This window comes from Ictidomys tridecemlineatus, chromosome 8 (genome assembly GCF_052094955.1).
Source record: "Ictidomys tridecemlineatus isolate mIctTri1 chromosome 8, mIctTri1.hap1, whole genome shotgun sequence".
NCBI lineage: Eukaryota > Metazoa > Chordata > Mammalia > Rodentia > Sciuridae > Ictidomys > Ictidomys tridecemlineatus.
In genome coordinates this window covers 82,767,515-82,786,211 of record NC_135484.1, presented here as the reverse complement: position 1 = coordinate 82,786,211, position 18,697 = coordinate 82,767,515, and the positions used below count along the sequence as shown (strand labels likewise).

General features: G+C 35.1%; 1 non-coding gene across 1 annotated transcript; it reads left to right on the top strand.

The window, feature by feature from the left end:
* Window positions 1-14,396: 14,396 nt before the first annotated feature.
* Trnaa-agc (transfer RNA alanine (anticodon AGC)) lies at window positions 14,397-14,470 on the top strand. Its single transcript has one exon. It is a non-coding gene; the product is annotated as a tRNA-Ala (tRNA).
* The last annotated feature ends 4,227 nt before the right edge of the window (window positions 14,471-18,697 follow it).

Here is an 18,697-nt window from a genome sequence, read left to right as displayed (position 1 = left end):
GCATCCTTTCCCACAGTCTTAAGTGTGAGCATTCTGAGAAACTCTGGTAAACTAAATCTGAATTTCCCAACTTCAAGAATGAGTCATGATAAATTTTTTTTAAATAAAAAGATTAATGCTATCAGTAGGGGGAAAGGCAAATGGATTAAATAAGGGTGTTGACATATTTCTACATTCTTTTCTAAAACAAAACTTTCCCACCTTGTTCCTTTAAAAAAAAAAGGTGACTTTTTAAAAGCAAATTATTAATAACCTATTTAATATACCATTAAAGAGAAAAAGCAGATATTTGCTTCAAAGCCATATTTAGATTTACAATGTTTAAGGTTAAAAGGGTATCATGAAGCAAGTTTTTGAAAAAACATGCCCTCTTAACTTTTATTGCCTGGCTCTGAGTTTTGAACATAAGCTCCTGGATAATGGAGAATTTTTCTGTTTGTTCCTTGCTGAATACCCTAGCATCATAGTAAGTATTCAATAAATAGAATTACCATTTTGAACAGAAGTGTGTGAGTATGTGTGTTTGCACACACTTTTTAAAATTTTCTTAACATGTCAATTATTCAGGTAAATTTAAAAAAAATAGTTGTTGATGGACACAATACTTTTATTTTATTTGATTATTTTTATATGGTGCTGGGGACCTAACTCAGGGCTTCACACATGCGAGGCAAGCGCTCTATCACTGAGCTACAACCCCAGCCCTTATTCAAGTAAGTTACCATTAAAGATTAAAGGAAAGATAAAAGAAACTGTAGAGCATATAGAAAGTGCTTTCAGATTCTCTGGACAAAATTGGGTGATAATTTGCTCATATGAAAGTCATAGAAAGAAATTTTTAAATGGTGAATTAACTATTTTGAATTTTGTTGAAATTGCAAATGAAGTAATAGATTTCAGGATAGTAATAAAAATATCTATGCAACACTTACTATAAGCCAAACAGAGTTTTAAGGACTTGATATTTATTAGCTCATTTAATTCTCACAAGAACCTTATAAGGTGGGTATTACTATCATTCCCCATCTTACAGGCAAGAAAACCTAGGCACATAGACACTAAGTAAATTAGCCAAGGTCACATGCTAGTTATTAACTACCAGAACCAGAATTTGAACTAGGGAGTCCAAACCCAAAAATCCATGTTTTTAACCACTTAAATACCTCTTATATTCAATAGTTACAGCAGCCTATTCTTAGCAATCTCTGAGGTAAAGAATATGGACTTTACAATTCCCAAATAGATACACTTCTGACCAAAAATGTACTTATTTTTCAGTGCTGGGGTTTGAACCCAGGGCCTTATACATGTGAGGAAAGTGCTTTCACCACTGAACCATACCCAAGACGCTAAAAAAAATGCATTTAAATTCCACAGCTTGAAAGGCAGATAGAAAAAAAAATGGGATAATTTTACAATGAACATAGAAAAATAAAAACTCATTGGAATTGAAATCCTGTTGAATACCAGAGAAAAGAAAATTAGACTGAAAAGAAGATAATTACTAAAGGGGAAAAAAAGTTTATTTTTAGGCAAAGGATATGAGCTGTTTAGCATTCTCTCAAAAACAAATGCATGTTTTATGATGAATTAGTTTACTACTTAACAAATCTAAAATTATATTCTAAAAATATACTTTTGGTCTATGATTCAATAAGCAATTTAAAAATGTTTAGGGCTGTGTATTCACAACCAAAACTTCTCAAAGATGTAACCAACAAAAGGACATCCCCCCCCAAAAAAATGAAGGAGACATCATACCTTAGTAGTTCTTTGACATTAAAATGATATTGTGTTAGACTGAGTCCTTACCTTCTAAAACATTCACTGATTTAAGTGATGTAATGCCTGGGGTTTGCTTCAAAGCAATCCAGTGTGAGAGAAGAAGAAAGGTAGGTGAGGATATAGTGAGCTAACTTGATAGTGACTGGTAGCTACTGAAGCTAGGAAATGGGTAAACATTACACTAGTCTTTCTACTTTCATATAGGTTCATATATTGAAATAGTTTACTATCTGGCACATAAGTAGACACTTGAGAAATGTTAATTGTTTTAATTATTAATATTATTGTCACAATATCTGTGAACCGAACTCTTTGGACCCAACCAAGTTCTTACAGGGAAGTCATATGGAATTTCATTGATGTCATCAGATAATTAAGCAGAGAATTTAATTCATAATATTAATGATATACACTATAAGCAAGTGAGATAAAAATTAAACAAGAAAAATAAGGAAACTAGAAAGGACCACCTGGGCAATTCATAAATCATTGTAAAACATGCTTCTTTCTTACTTTCATTAACAAAACTCACCAGCATGTTGTTTTACCTGAGAATTAAAGGGCAAAGTATCAAGAAAGTATGGCAGCCACACTGCAATAGCTGCAAGTTAGCAGAGGTGGCAGCAGGAAATGTCATCACAAAGGTCACTGAGAATGAAAAATTCAGGGGATAAATGCTCAGAAATGTTGGAATTTGGTATTCATATTATAGCTGAGCAAACCCTCATGCGCTTCATATTTGCATTTTTTATTTTCTCTATCTGAAAATGGGTTAATAATTCACCTCCTAGGAGAGGCAGAACAAATAATTAAAGACAGGAAAGGGTTTTGAAATGATAAAGTGTCTGAAAACTTTGTGCCTACTTTGAGGACTATTAGGTAAGTCAACCACGGGTTGAAATAATGGAGAGAGCCTTATGTTAAATAAACATAACATAAAATAAATGTGGAAATCAAGATCAGTAGGTTGAGTGAGCCAAGAAAGAAGTAAATGAAAATTACAAAACAGTAAATAAAACAAGTTCATAAGATATTTGCAAGCCCCTTATTGGCTCTTTAACCATTAACAATAACATTACAGAAGAATAGTAAATTATTTAATAAATTGAAAAGAAATTCACTGAAAATGAAAATGACAGCATTGAATGTATTACTGTGGCATCTGATTGAGAGCAAGATATAGATGGCCCTGTCTACAACATGTATATGCATTTCTGCAGAAATTCATGAACTTAAACATGCAGGGATATGTATGTTGTGTGTATGTCTAAAATACTTAAGCCATAATAATGCAGTGGTTATATTTTCTAAACATTATTTGTCGATGTTTTGTTTTTATAATACGAGAATAAGATGACTTCAAATCATTTCTCCGTGGGATAGTTTTCCAATATTTTATTGGGATAGAGACCCAAAGATTCATACTTGGTATAACTTGCCTTTCTTGTTACCACTCAGCATTTCAATGAGTTTGCCCAAGGATAATGTAATAATTAAGCAAATGAACACGGTTGAATTTGTCTGGTGTGGGTCTGGCATTCAACTTCATAACTTAATCCCTCTTAATGTTTGCCCAAAGGAAAAAGAAAAAGGTCATCTCATGATTTTTCAAAATGAACCAACGTTGCTTTGCTTCACATTCTGTGTTTTTCTGTTCTTTTGTCCTTAGAAACATCTTAACTCTTCATTACCTTATAACATTGCATTTGTTTCTGTAGATTTCTCCTGGGACATTTTCCCTCTGAGCCATAGATTGTGTTTAGGTTCCACTCAGAAGTTATGCATTGTGCAAGGAAGGAATATTCTCTCCATTAGGGTTCACCTGAGGAACAAGTCCAACCAATTTGTTGATATTGACCTCAAGTGAAACAGGGAAGAGAAATATTTTTGTACTTCCTAAGCAAAAACTGGAACATGACATCACTATCTGAATATGCTTTATGGTAGAAAGAACCTTGGGAAAAAGGTGACTGCTTTGACCTCAACTAGAAAGTTGATTTTTTTCTTTATTAAATTATTAAATTCTAATTTCTTATATATGATGTCACAATGCAATTCATTTATGATTTTTTAAAAAGATTTAATCCCTCTCAACCTATTTCCTCAGTTGTCACGTAATTTAATGGAATTTCATCTACATACCACATTACTACTCTACCCTCTACCACCACCACTACCATCATTGTTCCCAGCCACAGTACCAGAGATGTTGTAGAGTCAGTGCCATGAGAGTGGGAACCCAGCACAAAAGTACAGAGAAAGCAATAGTGCTGTTAGGTTCCCTCTAGTCAATTTCCATTACCTTGTATTATTTTCATCACCTAAAATTACTTTCATTACCTAAAATGTGTTACTTGTTATAATGTTTGTTTCTAACATAAACATCTTTTTTTGAAAAACATATTTTATTGCTTAGGTTTTTATACATAATTCTAAACTGTTGAAACCATTGTCAAATATGTGAACCTAAGAAAGCCAGAATGTTTCTTTTCAAAAATTGTTGATTTAATTTGTTGTAGTCTTGCTAAAGTAAAAACATTGTTACAGTTCCAAGACTAAATTTTGTTTATTTATGCCAACAAATACTTTTCTGATCTTTTGTGTTTGGGTGCTTGCAAATTCAGTCATCTGTAAAATAGGTGCATTTGAATATAATTGACAAACATATTTGTCAGAAAATGAATATACATGTTATGGAAGCAATAGGCTTAAACTAGACACCAACACCATAAGCCTCCAGATGTTTTCAAACTATAAATAAGTACATGGGAATGAGAGGGGAGGCTTTGTAGAGGGAGTTGACAAGGAGTGGTGGCAGGACCCTCACTCATTTTAGTGTCAGTTCAACCCTACAAACAAGAGAACCGGGTAGACACTAGACCATTTGCCTCAAGAAAACATGAATCCCACGTTTGCTTTTGTGGGATTCAATTAAAGTCTGCTTTAGAATTAATGTAATAAACAAATGTGGAATACTTACTCTTGTGCAAAGCCCTTTAAAGCAATGTTTCTCAACTGAGAGAAATGTTCCCTCAGGGGACATTTGTCAATGTCTAGACGCATTTCCTGTTGTCACAAACTAGGGTTGGACTGGTATCCAGTGGGTAGTGGCCAGAGATACTGCTAAATATCCTACACTGTGCAGGAGAGCTTCCCCAAACAAGGAATTACCTAGCTCAAAATATCCATAGTGCCAAGGTTGAGAAACTTTGCACTAGAATATTAAGAAAATAATAACAATCATACAAGAACTGCCCTCAAGAGCTTGGAGTCTGGCAATGATGATGATGTAGATGCATAGCAAAATGAGCAAAGCAAAAAGAGTTATAAGAAATGTATAGGTGAGGGGCTGGGGCTGTATCTCAGTGGTAGAGAGCCTGCCTCATACTGGGTTTGATCCTCAGCACCACATAAAATAAATAAATGAAGATATTATGTCCATCTACAACTAAAAAACAATTTTCAAAAATTAAAAAAAAGTACAGATGCAAAGTTAATTGTAGCTGTAGGATCAGAGAACTTTTTGAAAAATAAAACAATAAATATCCATCCCAACATTCTTAAAATAACCAAATTTAAAGGTGCTAGTGATTTTTATAATTTATAATGTTTATAGGAATATTTATTTTATGTCTGCTACTATATTAAGTTCTGTGTGAAGACAAAGCTAGTAAAACTGAGTCATTATTCTCTGGATCTCAGAGCAGATTTCTAATTCCACATTAATATTATTTGAATTCATTCCTTCAAAATGTCTGTGTGCTGATCATATTTCAAGTATTTTGTGAGACACAGGACATAAACAGGCAAGGTCCCTGCCCTTGTGGAGCTCACTGCCTCTTGGAGTAAGCAAACAAAATTGAACTAATAAATGCATGATTTTGCTGGGGTGGTGGCTCAGTGGTAGAGTGCTCACCTAGCATGCATGAGGCACTGGGTTCGATCCTCGGCACCAAATAAAAACAAACTAATGGGGCTGGGGATGTGGCTCAAGTGGTAGCGCGCTTGCCTGGCACGCGTGCAGCCTGGGTTCGATCCTCAGCACCACATACCAACAAAGATGTTGTGTCCGCCGAGAACTAAAAAATAAATATTAAAATTCTCTCTCAAAAAAAAAAAAAAAATTAAAAAAAAAAAAACAAACTAATGTATCCACCTAAAACTAAAGATACATAAATAAATATTTTTTTAAAAAATGTATGATTTCAATGTGATTTCTTTCAAAAATATTAACCTGTGGCCCAATAACCCTGAAATCTCCTCACCAAAAAGCACCTAGAAATTCTAACTAAAATAGCACAAACATTCTTTTAGAAACCTAACGGCACATGAAAGAAAGTACAGGAAACCCCTAAGGGCCAAATACAAACAGGGACTAAAAAACTAGACTTGTGAGCATAATCTGACAGTGAGATTTCTTGGGGCTTGGAAGGTGTGCTAGTCTTCGAAACAAATAGATTTTAATGACCAGATAAGGTTAGGATATGAAGTCTCAGGCCTATAAAGGTTAGGATCTAGTCCAGCTATACCACTCCTGGTATTTATCCAAAAGAACTAAAGTCAGCACACGTTAGAGATACCTGCATACTCCTGTTTATCACTGCACAATTCACAATAGCCAAATTATGGAACTAGCCCAGGTGCTCATCAACAGATGAATGGATAAATGATCTATGTACACAGTGTAGTTTTATTCGGTCTTTTTTACCTATAAAGAAGAACAAAATTATGTCATTTGCAGGAAAATGTATGGAACTGGAGACCATAATGTTAAGCAAAAGAAGACTCAGATATGAAATGTTTTCTCTCTTATGTGAGAGGTTACAAAGGGAAAAAAGGACATCACGAAAGTACAAGGGAGACCATGAGGGTAGAGGCAGTGGTCAGGGGAAGGAGGATGGTGAAGGTTTGGGGGAGTAAAACTGATAAAATTGTATTTTTATGCAGGTACTAACATATCACAATGAAACCCACTACTCTGTGTAGTTAATATGCACCAGTAAAAATCAGTAACTGTAAAAACAGAATAAATTAACAAATGGGAAAAAATTGGGATACAGATACTAGGCATATTGTTCAGTGGTAGATGGCTTCTCAAGCATGCTCAAACTCCTGGGTTTGAGCTCTGCACTAAATAAATAAAAAGTAATTAGGACAGAAACTAAGACACTTGGATAAAGTTGGGGTGCTTAAATTAAAAAAAAAAGAAGAAAGAAAAGAAAAGAAAAAATTATACACAAAGAAAAATAAGAAGAAATCTTGTCCTTGTTCTGGATGAGGGGAATTCATTACCACAAACCATGATTCAGTAAGTTTGATGGGCAAATACATGCCGCCCATGGTGTCTAAGAAGCCCCAATCCTGGCCAGGGTGGTAGCATATGCCTGTAATCCTAGTGGCTTGGGAGGCTGAGGCAGGAGGATCAAAAATTCAAAGTCATCCTCAACAATTTAGCAAGGCAGTAAGTAACTCAGTGAAAGCCTTTCTCTAATAAAATACAAAATAGGGCTAGGGATGTGGCTCAGTGGTCAAGTGCCCTTGAGTTCAATCCCCAGTACCTCCCCCAAAATATATGTACATATAATCACTGATGCATAGCTAAATAAAGTCTTAAATTTTAAAAAAAAGAAGCCCAAAAATATTAAAATAAGAAGCTCCAGATTAGCAATCCTCACAAAATGCCTAACAGAAGAGAATATTTATTCATAGAATCAGAACCTTGTGCCCAGCTGTCTCTTCATGTCTTATCATGAAAAAAGTCGTGGTTAGCATTAAAATGCCTTACACTGCTTGCTTCTCATCCCTCCACCCTCTTACATTTCTCTTTTTTCTTAGTCTCAGGGCCCTGGAATCATACCTCCCCAGGAAAGTTTAGTACCTAATCCTTGTTTCAGCCTCTGCTCTCTGGAGTCCTGAACAAGTTAGGGACCTGGGTAAGAGAAGGCCTATTTGTAGAGCTGCCATTCTAGACTAAGGCCTGAAGAAAAAGGCCATACAAACAATAGGAGGGTAAGTTGTTCTGGCAGAGGGAGTAGTATGTCCAAAGGCTCTGATGTAGATCAGAGCACAGGAAACATAAAGAAGGCAACAACAGAGTATGGGAAAGAGAAGTGTGCAAAGCCACATAGGAGCCCAGTGATGCACTGCAGAGGTCTCAGGACTGGATTTGGTCTAAACTATATGTGGGTTTTCTTAAATTGGCTGTCAAATATTAAAAATAATATAATAATAATTTCTAGATTTTGAAAAAATTTAAAATATCTGTTAGCCATGGGTTTGCATTATAATGTGGCAATAGTCAGCTGGGTCCACCCCCTGAGACAAGATCTATAACTTCATGTTCATCACTGTCCCAGCTCAGTCTTTTCATTAAAATTTCCTCTTATAGGTGACTGTATGACCAATGTGATTCTGCAACCTGTACAATCAGAAAAATGAGAAATTATACCCCATTTGATTCAAATGTATGAATTGTCAAGGTCACTGTACTGTCATGTGTAACTAATAATAACAATAAAAAAAATTCCTCTATAGGCATTTGAATTTCCAGCTTCTAGTTGAGGATCCTCTAGGTTGTGGTAAAATCATAATCATAAATTGGATTTTATTTTAAAACAAAGAATAACCCTCAAAGAATTTTAAGCAAAGAAATAATGTGATCTAATACACAAACACACACACACACACACACACACACACACACACACATATGTATATGTGTATATATAGTCCATTCATTATGTAGACTGGAGGGCTGGGGTTGTGACTCATTGGTAGAGCACTTGCCTAGCATGTGCAAGGACCTGGGTTCAATCCCAAGCACCACCAAAAAAAAAAAAAAAAAATGGAGGATTAAGAATGGAAATAAGGATACAAACAAGCCTATTGCAGGAATCCACGTAAAAGACTATAGTGACTTAAAATAGAGTGGTAGCAATGGAAATAGATGTACATGAATTCAAAATGTGTTTTAGAGGCAGAAAATGTGAAATTTGCTAATAGATTCAATAGTGAAGGTGAGGGAAATAAAAATGCCTTGAAATCTATTAACAACTTGAGCCTTCTGTGGTCAACAGGTGAAGAAATAACATTAATTATAATTTTCAGTACACCGATATTTGACATGTTGGATTTCATATAAAAGAGGCACTAATGCCATCAAGGATCTTGAATCATAGAGGTAAAATTGATGCTAATATATGTACTTAGACTAAAAATAAAAAGCTTTACAACTGTAACTATAGACAATAATAACAGCTGATATTTATTGAGGGTCTACTATGTATCCATGCATACATTTCATTTAATCTCATAACACATAGAGCTGGGCATTATTATCATATTCCTTCTCACTCAGAAAGATAAAAAGGGAAGGTGAGTAACTAATCCAAGATTATATAGCTTCTAATTGGCATTTGGCTTAAGCAGACTGACTCTACTGTTCCTTTTTAAAAATCAGTATGCTAGACTGTTTTTATAATACATGTAACCAGTCATAAATGTATCTGCATACCACAACTTAGATATTCCAAGGAAATTTTGATTCCATTAACTTCACTGAAATGGATCCAGACTTCCTCACAAAGCTCCAACAGATGGCTAGCAGGGAAGGAGTTAACTTTCCTCAACATTGTTTAGAATTTTGTTTAATTCACTAATTGAAACAGTCCATTTAGGTAATGCTGGACCTGTGTGGAATACAAGTACAGATGCCTCAGATTTCTCAGTCTTCACCAAGTCCACGTGTGCAGCACATATTTACATAATATGCATGTCTGCCATCCAAGGTGGTGTCTGGGTGTATGAGGAAGGCTATGGTTTATATGTGGAAATAGACCATTTAATTTTCCCAGTCTAGATTTGATACCCACGCCTACCTGGTTGCTGTGCATCCTGCGGGCATTCATAATTTAACTCCTTTTTTGGAATCATCCTTCCTTAATTTGGTCTCCAGCTTGCTAAAAGCCTCATAACATTCCCCAGTTAATGGAGCCTCATCTCAATTCTCAGTAGTGACTGCTGTCAAACTTCTGTGACATTTCCTGTTCTACCACACTCTACCCCTGACCTCTGCTTCAGTATGACCTCCATCTCAGCAAGCCCACTGGCTAGGCAGACAATATAACATCACGAAAATCAAGATTCTAGTAAGAGTGAGAGCAAACTAGAACTGTCTCCAACTAGAAGACAGAGCAGGCCCACTGGTTCTCAACTGTCTTGCAAGTTCCCCTTCCAGAAGTTTCAAGAACTTCTGAATACTATTTATGATACACGGGGCAAGAAGAGGCCCCAAAAGCTAAACTTTGAGAACTCCACCTAGCCACATGGCATACATAGCCAAGTTCAATTTGTTGTGGTTAAGTCCCATGTTGGCTTACGATAGCCCAAAAGGCAGTATCTTTCCAATCCAAAATGGAAATAATACCTGACACAACTGTTTAACACTTGTTCTTCAGCCAAAACCCAGAGAAGGAAGTGCTCAGATGCCATAGTAGAAGGGATACCTTCTCTTCCCTATGCAAAAACTCCATGACACAAGTTCTCCAGACTTTCCCCTTGGCAGGGAAAATCAAAGCTAAAAGGAGACTGAAAATACAACTCTGCCACACTACTCAGCCTTGCCTTCAACTCAATGTCTAACTAAAGAGGGTCATTGCCTTTCTTCTTCTTGGTCCTGTACACTCCAGGACCCAGCTTTAAAGAAGTCTGTGAATGAAAAATAATTTAAGGAAAGAGATAGAAATAAAATGCATTGGTTTAATACTAGCAAAATAAAATATGTCAACATACAGAAAGTTGTCCTTTCTTGGTAAGCCAAATAAACAGATGCCTTTGGTGAGATACTGTCAGAATCATTAGATCTTTAGATGTCAAGGTTCAGCTGTTTATAGCTCTAAGGTCCTGTTCTAAATATTATATGGTTCTGTGATTTTTATCTCTGAAAGGCCAAAAAAAAAAAACTGTTATATATCAAGTTTCTACTCAGAGCTTTGCTTACTCATTCAAGTGTCTCAAACTAACTGCAAATCTTAATGTTTCAGAGTAGCATTAAACAGTTTTCCAATATTGAACAGGGATTATTGTGAGATCCCTAAAGCTTGTAATGTTTCACAAGGACATTCTAATGGCTTCAACTTTCTATTTATTCCATTTAGTGTCAGGCAGTGGCAACAAATGCATCTCAATGTATATTGTTACTTAAGTTGATTTCAGATAACCCCAACCAAAAAACTTCTGTGTACAATGTGTGGGTTTCCAAACATAAGCAAACACATGCACATATTCTGAGTAATCAAGGCAATGGAAGGACCAAACAAGAAGCAGCCAGGTGGAGTTCATCTGGAAAGGTTTTATAATGCTTTCATGGATTAGTAAACCTAAGGAAAGCATCCAAAGCTTCTTTGAAATGTTAAGAATGAACCATTGGAGAACAACTGTTCTTCAAAGGGTAGTAAAGTATGCAAGGCAGTATCTCACTGGAGAAGGGGGGATCTTATACACTCAAAAAATTATTTAGAAAGGAATAGAAGCTTGAGATCAACACACTTATATTTCTGTTTATTCACCAAGTCAAGCTACTCTCTCCAAACCCTAAATCCCTGAATTTCCAAATAATTTCTTGGGAATTTTTGTTGCACAAAAAAATTAGATGAGATTCAAAAAGATGAAACTATTTGGAAATCTGAATAGTTCTATAAAATATCTCTAGACAACATCTCTTCATGAAAATGGGCTTAAGAAGCCAATTAAAGAAGACATTCTGTTTTATAAAGTGAATTATTATCAACATACAGGCCTTGACTACCAAGAGAGAAAAAGACTTGTTCTTAGGAATAAAAAGAATTGTAAGTTTGTCCCTCCTTTCAACAAGTTTCAACTAGTTGTATGATAGCCATGTAATTAAGACATGTACACAATTGTAATTAGAACAACATGAAACAGATGAAAGGCAGAATCATAAATACTCTTCTTTAATTCAGGAGCTGGTAAAGAAGAGAAACTGTCTTAGGAAGAGCCTAAGTAAATCAGTGATTGAGAAGGAAAATTATTAGAAGTTATACAGTATACATAATGTAGAGAGATTAGCCAATTCTCAATTATCCATGATTATAGAGATATAAATTATATAAAATAAGTCTATGAGGTCTTCAAGTATCAAACTTTCAAATAGCAAATATCCCAAACTCGTACACATCATGCATAAACCTAAACCACAAGACTTAAATCAAGCTCTTACAAATCACTTGACTAAAAATTATTTCAAACTGTCACAGGTGGTACTATGTACAAGCTATTGCTCCTGGAAAAGAAGGCCTGATCTCCATCAGGTGGCGAGTGGTAGTGATCATGGGTCTGTGGGTCTGTGAATTCAGAAGCACCTCCAGCAGTGTCTCATACTCCATGCCTGATAAAAGTCACATATATTCTAAACTAGGATTTTCCTGAGAAACAGGACTAATTAGAGAAGATAGATAGATAGATCCATAAATAGGTAGAGGTGAATTTATTATAGAAATTGTCTCACACAATTTTGGAAGCTGAGACATCCCACAGTCTACTGTCTGAGGAAGTGGGGAACCAAGAAAACTGGTGGTATAATTCAGTCTTCATCCAAGTTCTAAGAATGGAGGGGTGGGGCAGAGAGATTGTAAATCCTGGTCTGAGTTCAAAGACCCAAGAACCAGGAGTGCTGATGTCCAAAGTCGGGAAAGGATGGAAAGATGGATATCCTGGCTCAAACTGAGAGAACAAATTTGTCTTTCCTCTGGGCTTTGTTTCTACTTCTGTCCTCAGTAGATAAGTAGCCCACTCACATTGGTTCAGGGTGATCTTTTTTACTCAGTCTGCTGATTTAAATGCTAATCTTTTCCACAAAAGTTATCACAGACTCAGCCTAAAATGATGACCAGCTATCTGGTCTTCCTTTCACCCAGTCAAGCTGACACATGAAATCAACCATCACACATCCTCTCCAGCAAACACAAGACTTCACCTTGCATTTACTCTTCTCTGGAGCTCCTAAAAACTCCACCCAGAAATCAAGGGTCAAAAACCTGCTTTTTCCCATGGTGCCCCTAAGACAACTCCCAGCTCCCTTATGTTTCACCCTTTTCTCCTGAACATTAGGCAGATAGTAGATGGGGAGTCTTACCACAGCTCACATATGCACCAGATGATGGCACGACTGTTAGATGGCAAAATACCTCTTCCCTTATTCTTGCTACAGGAATTTATTGACACTCAAGTCTAAATACTGACTGCATAGCAATTTAATCAGGTAGCTACAGAAGGACAACAGACCTATGGGAATGTGGACCATCCCTAATGCAGGAAAGAGGCAGCAGAGGCCCTGATCCAGGCTCCACACCTCTGAAGATACTTACTTACCATCTGGTTTGTCTAAATATAAAACAAACAAATAAATTTTTTAAAAGCAGTATATTTGCTTGAAATATACTTAGAGATAGTATATTATTTCTTTTTTCTCTAAGATCTGAGTCCCTCATGTACCATATCAGTATATCAGGAACTTTCAAACATTGTACTTTCTAAAATTGTTCTTATAAAGTTATTAAGTGTAGAAGTAGGAGACTCCCTACAATGACTTCCATTCATTCCCTTTTCAATTCTCTTTTTCTAATCATTGGATCAATAGAAGTTATTCAGTAGGAAGTAGAAGAGAGAGAGAGAGAGAGAGAGGGAGGAAGAAAGGAAGGATAGAAGGAAGGAAAAAATTAGGCAAGCCTCAATCTGAATATACCTCACTGATAAGTCAAATGTACAAAATATGAGGGGAGTAGGTATACTTCTAGGCAAGTATGTGGTTGAATAAAGAAAATAGATGAAGTGAAATCCAAGATATTTTCATCAGTATGTAAATAGTCTGTGACTTGATTTGAGTAAAAGATGACAGGTTAACAATTTCATATCCTCTTCCCTTTTCTGTGATAAGTGAGAAACATATGAAGCTGAATTAAGCCTAGAATAAATACTATTCTACAAATATGTGACAGACAGTGCTGGTTGTCCACATAAAACCATTTTCCATTTTCTTAGTAATTAAATAGTTAGGCGCTTTATTACATAGCTAGCTGCTATTTCCCACACTCCTTTGCAATTAGATATGCCCTTGTAGCTAAGTTCTCTCCACATGAACAGGAGTATTGTGTGCCACTTCTGGGTCTGGGCCTAAGACATTCCTTCCTACTCATTTTTCCTTCCCATTGACTGAAACTTAGACATGTGCATGTTTTGATCATGTAAACAAAGAGTTTCCCTGGTGGATCATGTAGCAACAAGATAGAAGAAACCTGAGTCCCTGAATTACCACATGGAGATCTGTCACACTGACTGTTAAATGAGAAAGTAATTTCTCTATTCTTTAAATCACAATGTTTTTGAGTCTTACTGTTATAGCAACTTGCCTTTTACTAATTCAGAAAAGAAACTATGTTATAAGGGAAGGGTATAGTATGAAATAACAATATTTTCTACTGAGATAAATTTAATATCTTATTTTAATACAGATTGAGTATCCCTTATCTGAAATGCCTAGGACTAGAAATATTTTAAACTTCAGGTTTGTTGGGTTTTTAAAAATATTTGTGAACTTGGGATGTAGCTCAGTTGGTAAAGTGCTTGCCTAGCATGCACAAGGCCCTGGGTTCAATCCCCAGCACCAAAAAAAAAAAAAAAAAAGCAAAAATTGCATGTACACAATAAGATATTTAGGGGATGGAACCAAAGTCTAAACATGAAATTCATTGTATTTAACATATACCTCATATACATAGTATGAAGGTAATTTTATACATTATATTTTAGTACATCTGCATTTTAACAACAACATTTCACATGAGGTCAGATAAAGAATTTTCAACTTGTGGCATCATGTCAGCATTCAAAAATCTTCAGATTTTTGAAAATTTTAGATGTCTAGATTAGGGATGCTCAACTTGTATCTATTTTTTACTGAACCCTAGGCAAAATTTGTACTAGTATAGAAGACAAGTCAGTGCCCATTCCACTTTCCTTGGGCTTTTCATTGTGTGCTGGTAAAATCTGAGGTGCCAGTATCTCCATCTCTGTGCCTTGGTATCCTTCTTACTCTGTATAGCTATAAAGTGCTAAATAATTAATATTCCTAGAAGCAACTTTCAACTAATGATATTGTTTTGTTGGTGTATAAGTATCCCATCTTCTTTACCCCTTGGCTGGATTAATACCATGGTGTATGCTTTGCACTATTTTTATAAAGCTTTCTTACAAAATTAAGTTCCAGTTGCCTTTATGTTAGATGGTTTATCCTTGTCCTCATTGGTTTCTTTCCTGTTGCCCAATCACTTTTCTCTTATCATATTGCCAACTAAGCTAAGTATAATCAAATCTTGTATTGGGGTCTGCCTCTGGGAGATCCAAATCTCATATTGCTCCGGCTACTGTATATTCACCACCTCAGCCTAAAACCATTCTCCAACACAGACATTACTATTAGATAGTATTATGTTATTTATATAATTTATGAGAATTAACTTGACCAACATCAGACTAAGAATGAGAATTACTACCAAGTACTATCTCACTCAGAAGTTTCTGCACCTTCCAAAAGAAATGGACCGTCACCAGAAGCAAAAGTTTTCCATTTTCTACCAAAGAATTTTCAGTAGATTAAGTTAAGTTGTAAGCTTTATGATTGAAGTTATACTTCAGGAAAATTAGGTGAAATTAACTTATATTAGCCTAGATACTTTGTATTAAATAGAACACCTCTGATAACACTTTTGTTAAGCAGAATATTTTTTTAGCCTGAAAAGAGGAGGGGGGGGGAGGCACATTTAGGTTATTTACTAACACAAATTATTTAACATTTTTAAATGTAGTCAGTCAAATCCTGACCAGAGCTAATTCTATTGAACAAATCTGCTTCTTAAGGGGTCTGTAGATGTTCTTTCTGATAGGAACCAAGATCTATGTACTTCCTGCGAAGACTTGTATAATAAGATAATAGGTGAATATATATTGAGTTGTAAATAACTCATAAGGCTTAATGGACTTAGAAATTTTCATATTTGAACAAAGAATTCGATCTGTCTACCTATGGAAGTCAGAATTTTGATTTTAGAATTTTAAGTGATCAGTCAACAAATAATAACAACAAATAATATTTAGAGATATTTGATGAGTTACCTGTCCAATGCTTTTTAATCATATGTAAAGCAAAGCAAGCACACAGAGGATAATGAAATTTTTTATTCTTATTGTATTAGTGACTTAATATGGACATTCTTTTATATTTTAAGTTAATAGTCTGGCAGGAAAAATACTGCAAAGTTGTCCTACACAGGCAATATACCAAGTTAAAATAATGATGTTATGAATAGCATGGAAGTAGTTCAAGATCTTAGAGAAAAAAAAAGCTAACTGTTTACTCTTCACTGCCTCTAGATAAAATCTAAACATCACATTCCTAAAAGGATATGCAATATCACATTCAGCCTAGGCAACTGCATTCCTCTCCTGGTCAGCTGAACTCTGCGGCATGATCTTAAGCTTTGGCTATTTGAGGTAAGCGAACCCTGTGGTCACGCCTGCTTCAGTTGAAGCTGATGTCAGTAGGGATGGGCCTGGAGGAGAATGTTAAAAGCCAAAAACACAGATTATCTTCAGAAATGTAATGAGTCAGTTCCTACCCTTATTGATGTCAGATTTTTATAGGGAACATTACATCACATAAAGTCTGAAAAAGTATGAAAGCCAGAATAAGCAAAGCTCTGTGTCAAAAAGTCGAAGTCTCATAGCAAACACAGTTCAGCTAATGTAATTACATTCATATGACTTTCATTCAGAAGGAGTATGGTTATAATACATTGGACCTTATCTAACCTATAAACAGAAATATGTGCCTTGGAAATATGCACTTATCTAATTTGTAATACTGTAGAAAATTTTACATACATATGTAAATAAAAGGACCTTGCCTATCTCCAGAAATGTGCATGCTTTTCATTTGTCCAAGGACTATCTACATCTTTCCACAAAGATATGTAAAGTTTAATTAAACAACAAAATGTAGAACATACATATGTATACGTACTAGTGCATTTCATCTTTAAAAATATTTCTATTTAAAGAACTCAGTATGGAGCTGGGAATGGGCTCAGTGGTAGAAGTGGTAGAGCACTTGCCTAGCATGTGTGAAGCACTGGTCGATTCTCAGCACTGCATATAAGTAAATGAACAAAATAAAGGTCCATCAACATCTAAAAAATATATTTAAAAAAATAAAGAACTCAATATGTATTCAATCTCCACAGCATATTCTGATTTTAAGCTCAGGACTTATATATTATTTCTCTGAGGATATCATGGTGCCTGACTGAGTTTTAACACAAAGTTATAGATCTCCAGTAATGTGATAATGGTTTTGTAATTATATGAATTTGTTTTTTTCTGAAGTCCTTCTTTTTTTGCAATATGAACTTAAGTAAGTGTTTCTGTTTCTGTTTTTGTTTTGCAGTATTAGATTTTGAACCCAGGGGTACCCTACCATTGAGCTACATCTGCAGTCCTTTTTATTTTTTATTTTGAGACAGGTCTTGTTAAGTTGTCCAGGCTGGCCTTGAATTTACAAAATACTTCAAATGCTTTGGAAAAATAAAGATTAGAGACTGTAAATGAAAAAAATAATGCAAAATATTGATAATTATTGAAGTCTAATGAGTATACAAGGACTCCTTACATTTTCTTTCTTCTTTTTGGTATACATTTAAAATCTCTCATAATAAAGCATAAGACTAAAATGAAAGTTTAAAAAAAGGACAATTTTTATTTTATGCTTTCAAGTTACCATATTATATATTTTTGTGATAGTATTAATTTAGCATAGATCAAAATGAGGTTTTAATAGAAACTGCAAATTTTTCTTCATTATGTGCAGAAGCTATCATAAAGTATTTGAAAAAAATAAGTTTAGGAATAAAAATACAATCTTTTTATAAAAGCAGCATATTCTCATGTTCACTGTTTTCCATATTTTGGAAGAGGTGTGCAAAGTGTGACTGCCTCTGGAGTGAAGAGGAGGCCTCACCAGGGAAATCCCAAGAAGTGCACCTCAGTAGTTCAGAAACCCTGTCTGCAGTTCCTCTTATCATGGGAGAAGTTCTGGACATGTTTCTGACAGAAGTTTTCAAGCACTATTTATTGTATATGTTTTCAAGCATCTGGTCAAAAAGATTATTACAAAATTACACATCTTTATTTTGCAGTGTACAAGATAAAACTATTAATAGTACATGAGTGATATAATTTTGTTTTTATTTAGAAGGATTTTAATAATGGAGTTTGTGGTTCTATATTAGACTTCATCCATATATGAAGGGGAAAGTTCTTAAAATTAAGCACTTTTGTTTTTCAACAAAATCAGTTGTTTCACCATCACGCAGTACCCTGAAAACGCAGGCTTGTTCCAGCATAGATAAGTGGTGTTTCAGTGCCACCTGGTGGCTTTCTTGGTCTATGCAGCATAGGTCTGATAAGTTCAGTGTGGGGAAACTTATATATCACTAGCCTGACACTCCAAATGCCAAATTAAAAGAAGATACTGGCATAGCAAATTTTTTTTCATTTTTACCAGTAGTAGAAAAATGTAAAAGCAAGCTTGATATTTTTGTAAGACATTTAGTTGGGGACTCATGTTCCCTATTAGACAATCATGACCAATTTTCTCCTTGCCTTTTTATATATAAATGCCTTTCACATGTTTAGTGACTGTAAAGATGTTCTAGAATGTACATGACTTGCCCAGTCATCTAAAACAAAATTAAAAACTCAAATTAAAAAAAAATAAAGAAAGAGCCAGGCACGGTGGTGCTCACCTGTAATCCCAGCGACTCAGGAGGCTGAGGCTGAAAGA